This window comes from Cicer arietinum, chromosome 6 (assembly GCF_000331145.2).
Source record: "Cicer arietinum cultivar CDC Frontier isolate Library 1 chromosome 6, Cicar.CDCFrontier_v2.0, whole genome shotgun sequence".
Taxonomy (NCBI): domain Eukaryota; kingdom Viridiplantae; phylum Streptophyta; class Magnoliopsida; order Fabales; family Fabaceae; genus Cicer; species Cicer arietinum.
In genome coordinates this window covers 18,914,705-18,922,058 of record NC_021165.2, presented here as the reverse complement: position 1 = coordinate 18,922,058, position 7,354 = coordinate 18,914,705, and the positions used below count along the sequence as shown (strand labels likewise).

Sequence of the window (7,354 nt, the reverse complement as noted above, 5' to 3'; positions counted from 1 at the left end):
GACAAACAATGAAACACTCAAAGTGGAAAATTATACCCATATTTAACAGTTTATTCTTATCTTTAAAGGGCAGTGTTATTGGACATCGGATTCGTATACACCTTATAATATAAAAGTAGAATGAATGTGTGTTTATATCTGAGGAGAGAGAACAAAATTTCTTAAAAAAATAAAAATCATACATGGTGTCAAAATAAACATTTCTCAATAGAAAAAAAAAGGAAAACAAAGAATTGAGTGTTCTATCTTTGAACGTGGTGCACATAATTACTAGTATAATTGATATTCAAAATCAAATAAAACTTGTTTTTATAAAAGGAGACAAGAACAAGTATTGAGAGAGTCAACAATCAATCAGATACTCAAGAAAGAATAAGTCATAAGGTAGTCGTGTTTTTGGCATTAACGAGCACCGAAATATCCTTACATTACGGTCGATAGTCAATATTTTAATTGTATTTTAAAAAATTATTTATTTGATAAAATATTAAAAATTTACATATTTAATCTATTAATATAACTATTAATGTAATATGTATATAGAGTTATTAGGGAGCAGCACTAACAAGAATTGTTATTGAAATAAGTTGATATCTACTCATTCATATATATGTATAATTTTTTTGAAAACTTTGCAAACAAAACTTTAAATGACATTTTATTTTTCTTCGTAATATAAAATTTCTTTAATATGGCGGAGGTCAAAAAATATAGCAACTATAAATTTAAAAGGTTCAAAGTATTTAAATAAATTCTTTCAAGTTTTCAATGTTTTGAATTTTAATGGTGTAGCATAGTCTTAAATGTTTCGCAGCTATTAGGTGTATATGTATAGGAAACATATTCGGGAATTTAATCTTTTGTGGTCCTTCAAATGAATTTTAATTATTTGTTCCACGCATTTTGCAAAAAGTATATTCTCTCTAATCATAAATATAAAGAAAATTAAAACCTACGTGTAAAGTCCAAACAGATCACAAAGGAAATAGTTTTATTGATATTATATCTATTATAGCCGTCGATTTAATAGATTTTTAGATTCGTCCCTAATAAGTGTGGGTGTTCTTAGACACTATATTTTTTATTTTATTATTATTTATTAGTTATTATTTTTATTTTATTAATTATAATAATTATTTATATTTAGACAGAGACTAACAAATTAGACTCCTAAAAATGGCAATAAGATTTGCACTTGCGGGTACCCATTCGAATCTGCTTGATTTGAACAAAGAATATCTCCTTTAGTTAAGTGCCAATGTAGATTTTCTTCGACATTAAAATTCGAAGACATGGACGGATTTGGAGATGGTGATATTCACCCCGCACCTAAACCCGTCCCGCAAGTAATATTATTGTCATTTTTAAATTTTATATATCATATATATTGAATATATTTAATATTTTATTAAATATTAAAAATTATAATTTTATTTCTATAAAAAATATTTTTTAATTTTATTATAATCAATTAATAATAATTATTTTATTATAATAAATATGATTTCTAAATTTATAATTTTATATATACGAGTGAGTGCGAGTGCAGAGAAAAACCTTATTTTCATTACAAACGGGAATAAATACCTAAATTTTATACCCATTATGAAATTGAGGTAGATGTGAGTTTATCCTAATTAGTCGGATGTGGTATAGAATAGGCTAAATCTATTTCCGCCCCCACTTCGTTGCCTATCAACTCCGTTACTAGTTTGGGAAAGCTAACTCCGAAGTAAGGATGATGATGTATATTTTAACTCCAACAAAAACACCTACGTGTACGGTATCAGACAATTATTACATAATATATGGTATTAAATATTTAAAATATATAGAAGTATTTAGTAATTTATGACATTATAAAATTTAAATTATTTATTTATTAGTGTCAATTATTTTTTAAATTATACACAAATATTTGATTAATTATTTAAATTTTTAGTATTGTTTGTTTATTTATTAAAAAATTCAAATAATAAAAGTTAATTTGAAAATAAATAAATAAATAACAAGGATAATTTGTTTTTATATTTTATTATGATATATATCTATCCTATCACAATTTGGTGTGTATCCAATTTATACCAAAAAATATTGTAAATAGTTTTTTGACATGTGTGATATTTATCATCTAATGAATTTTTTTATTAAATTCTAATTTTTAAATATAATAATAATTATTATTATTAGATTGAATATAATATTTTGAGTTTGTATTTGAAATTTTACTGTGTGTGATTTTTGATACTATTTATTATTATATTTAAAGGTAACAAAAAAGCTTTGATTATTTATTTAAGTTAATTGTTGTTTCTTTAATTAAATTTTATCTTCTAAATACCATATGTTCACATGTCCACACGTTTTTTTTTTTTTTTTTTTTTATTTTTAAAATATATTAATATGGAACCTATGGAGCTATTTTTTGAAGATATTCTTTATTTATATAAATTGTTTTATTTCTCAATCGCCTCTGTTTCATTAGGCATTCTTTATCTCCTCTTATTAGTTTAAATACTTCTACGGTACTTATTACTTTCGTTTCATATATTGGTATATGAACTTTTATAAATATTACGCATTTCACATGAAGAAATTGGCTAACAAGGCATTTCATATATCATCACTTTCAAATCCGTCTCCTTCCCTCAAAATTTAATGTCGGGAAAATCTACACTCACACCTACATCTAATATAATCCGCATCCACTGCATTGTAACAATATTTATTTGGATGCACGAAAACCTTCACATTGTAAAAACCGTGAATAAACTTTAAATTTGGATTTAGTTGAGACAATTTAGGAATTTGAGGTATATGCTAAAAATGTAATTTATCTGTTATTTAAATTTTCTAATTCAGTTTACACATATAATCTACGAGAGAATAATTAATATTTTGACTTGCTTATCGTTAATTTTTAGAGTGATTTAATGTTAGAAGACCAATCAAAACTATTATGATTTAGAAATTAATTCAAAGAATATGGTGTCACATTTGACACGTTCAAATGTCATTATTATTAACGATAATTTACGTCTTAAAATTGTTTATGACTTAAATATATAACAAAGTTTTTAAAAGATAGAAATGTTGTTTGAAAGAAGACAACATTTATTAGTTCTACTTTCATTGAAGAATTTTTAATGAAATTGATTTAGAAAGAAAAAAAATATATATAGAAGAAAATTATCTTATATAATATTAGCACAAAAGTCAAATAATCGGCATGATTTGAGGATAATTTTCAACAGTTTTATTTTCAAGGTAAAGTTATGTCTCTCAATTTTTAGTTTCTTTTTATTAATATGTTTTTATAAAAAAATATTATGTAGCTAAAATAATTGGAAATAAATTAATATTTTGGTCCTTCAAATTATTTTAAAGGTTGAGTAATATAATTCTTTAAACTTACAAAATAATAAATAAGTCCTTCAAATAAAAAAACATCAATCAAATTAATTCCTAAATCAAAATATTTCTATAAAAACTTACGTCCATATAAATTGAGTTGAATAATCTTTTTTGTTGCAGTAATACAAGCATATAATCTTTAAAATTTTGATACTAAATTTAAAAATATAAAATTGAGTCATTTTTCGATCATACTATTTCTAAAATTTAAGAGATTAAATTCACTGATCATTAAAATTTAGAAAAAATAAAATATTCATTTGCTTAAATTGTTGGTAGTTGGAATTTGGAAACAAAGGCTATACTCAATCCCTTTCATTTCAATACTGGTTAAACTTAGCTTATGGTGGGCCAAAAATTGAGTAGCATACTTATTGCCACGTATATACATCTATCTTATTATATTTTAGATAAACTATCTATCTTATTCTTTTCTTTTTATGAAAAAAAATAAGTTTTTGTATTTCATTAAATTCAATTTAAAGTCCGTAAAAAAAATTAAAATATGAATGTGATTTTAAAATTTTGAATTTTGTATATCATTAAATATTTTTAAGTTTTTTGAAATGTTTACTTTTAATAGTTAATTATTCCTTTTGCTACATTATTTTTCAAATTTTCTTAACAAAATTTTCACATTGTTATATCCTCTATCACATTTTCACAGCTGAAATCACAATCGCAACTTTTTTCTAAGATCATCATCACAATAATTGCAACAACGATTTTATTTCCTTTATGACATGCATGTTTAAATAAGGTGGATGATGACCCTTCTGATTTTGATAATCGCGCGTCAGTAATGCTATTGGCATACTGTTTAAAGTGTTCCAACTCTCCATCCTTCATCCTTGCTAAGGGAACATGTGATTATTTTGGGCAAGGGAAGCAATTTACAGTGAAGAGATAGTGAGGAACTAAATCAAAAAATAATAGTATTGGAGATTCACATCAAATGGTATTTTTAATTGGTTCATCAGATTCCATTATTTTTAATTTAAATGACATTAAAACTTGTATTCCTAAAAAAAAAGTGGTTAAGTAATTTTTTTCTTTTTTTCCAATCTAATCGATAATTTAACATCTATCGATAAAAATAATAGATAATTAAATAAATTTCTTTTTTATTTTATTTTATAATTAAACAAATTTAATTCTTTTTATTCTAATTGATGTGTTAGGTTCCGTCCATAAGAATGATGGATGGTAAATTTTATTATTTCTAGTAATGTTGGCATTTTTTATTCTTTTAAGTCGAAATATTTATGGTATTTTATACCGTTTTCAGCTGTTATATATTAGACATTTGTATATTTTGAATTTTTCAAGGTGAAAGTGTAGCTAGCATTCTAACTTAGGATAGTATACACTATAAGAAAAGATTTATATATTTATCAAAAATTACCCACTGATGTCAGTTAGTGGATAAATTATATAATATCTATAGAAAAATTGTGAGTAAATTTGTTATTAAGTAATTTAATTTTTTTTAATTTATTTCCACGGTTTGTCCGTAGGTAAAATAAACAAAATCCGTGGGTAAAGTTAAAAAAAAAAACTCAATTTAAAGTTGCCAAAATTTAATCGTATTTTTTGTTACACTGATTATCCGTAGGTAATATCCGTGGGTAAATTGAAAGTATAATTTTATATATTATTTTATTTAAAAAAAAAAAACGAAGTTAATTCTTAGAAGGCATTTGTTAGAGTAAGTAATAGTTCAGTAAGCAAACAACACAAAAGTAAAAGTAAAGGGGGATAGAAACAAAAACCCTTCGCCGTTCGCTCTAAAACCTTCATCGCCGTTCGCAATCAATCAACGCCGTTCGCCCTTGACTGCCACTTCAAATCACAGGTTATGTCATTCTCTCTGGTTCTTCTGTCGTTCGTGTTCTCTCTCTCATTCGATCTCTGTTCTTTTTTTCTCTGTTTTACTCCCATTCGTTGTTGTTATCTCGTTTGCTCTCTATAATTTATTCCATTTTCATGATTATTTGTTGTGTATCTGAACGTTTATTAACTTATTTGCAAACCCTAATTCGTTCTCACGTTTTGTGCTTGGATACTAATACTAATATTGAGTCTAGAGGTACCGTTTTTATTTTGCTTGGAATCTGATTTTTTTGACAGTTAAGCTATGTTTGGATAAATGACGGGGGTTGAATGGGATAGCATGAAATGAATATATCATACCATTGTTTTGGTATTTTATGAAATATTGAAGGTAAGTTTTCATTTTTTTGGTAAGTGAACAAAATTGTAAATGATAAGATGATTCCATCCCATACCCTTAATAGAGGTATTCGTTAGAATAAGATGGAATAGATTTAATTAAATTCCATTCCATTCTACCTTATTTTATACAATTATAACCAATGTCTTACTATTCCATTCTTTTCCATCAATACAAACACGACCTTAGTCGTTTATCTTATCAACCAATACGTGCATTGCACATTTTCACCAAACTAATCTTTCTCTTCTTTGTAGTCTCTTACCTGTCATTAATAGTAGTTAGAAGCCTTTAATAGGTTGGATTGTCATTGGAATTTATTTATTCACAATTGAATATTGGGCTATGAACCTTGATGTGAAAAACTTTATTGTCATCATTATAAACTAAATTCTTATGTATATAATTAGGAAAGAAGATTTGTTGTCCTGGCATCTTCTTTTTTATCGAGCCAAACTAAGGAACATGTTACTCGTGGTAAGTACATTTACCTTCCCAAGTTTGTGATCATGACAAATATGTCAAAATGTGTTTTTATCTTTTTGTTGTTTGAGTTGTATTCAAGCTTCGTTCTAAGATTGTAATGTTACATTTCGATCATATTTATGATTCATGACATGACTGTATGAAGTAGTTGCTCATACAAGTGTAGTCATATTTAAGAGTGTGTTTTTTCAAGAACAGGAGCAACTCATCGTCTTCGTCAAAATGGTTTGCTAGCTTACTGCCAATGCACTCAACAAAGCTGATGAAGAAACTATCAAAAAGTTGATTTACCCTGTATGTTCTTTGGCAGCTTTTTAAAACCCTTGTTTCTTGTATGATTCAAATAATTTGGATTTGGCAAAGAATAAGGATGCGTCACTTTTGAAGCTTCCAGTATTTTTATAATATGTTGGCATGTCAATTTCATGTTTTATGTATTGAATATCTATGCTTGTACTTTTGTGTATTCTTTTCTTAGGTTGGGTTTTATATAAGAAAAGCTAGCAACTTGAAGAAAATTGCTTATATTTGTCTCACAAAGTATGATGGAGACATTCCTAACTCGATTGAAGAACTACTCTCACTTCCAGGCGTAGGTCCTAAGATTGCTCATTTGGTACGTGCAGATTTTTTTCTTTCTAATTGAAGCAAACAGTATGTTTATTAGTTTAAAAGTTCATTTTGTTAATGTTATTAGTTTTTTTCCTTAAAATCTCTTTGTTATTGTTACTATAGGTTATGATTATTGGATGGAACAATGTACAAGGGATATGTGTAGATACTCATGTCCACCGCATTTGCAATCGTCTTCGATGGGTTTCGAGATCAGGCACAAAACAGGTTTCTTTTAAGTTTGTTCTTCACTAGATTTATAAAATTAATGTCTGTATTTAAAAAGGTATATATATTTATGATGTATATATTTTTAATAAAATTGCAATCCATGAGCAGTTTTTGTTGGAAGTGTAGATCTAGTTGGGAAAATATTTATGAAAATTACTGTCTAAGAATATCAACTCTTAGTTTATGTGAAGAACTAGTTTTTTAATGTCTGAAATAATGCAAATTATTATCTAAGATTATCAAGGCTTATTTTATGTGATCAATATTTATGTTAAGACATGGGAATGTAATTTCATTATCAGATCATATCATTTGTTTGTTTATCATGATGTCTGAACTTTGCTTGACTTGTGAGTCAGTTGGTGTTTATCAGCAGGA

General features: G+C 26.1%; 1 pseudogene; it reads left to right on the top strand.

Annotated features, from left to right (window-relative positions):
• Nucleotides 1-1,292: 1,292 nt before the first annotated feature.
• LOC101513822 (endonuclease III homolog 1, chloroplastic-like) overlaps nucleotides 1,293-7,354 on the top strand; it is a 6,733-nt pseudogene continuing 671 nt past the window's right edge.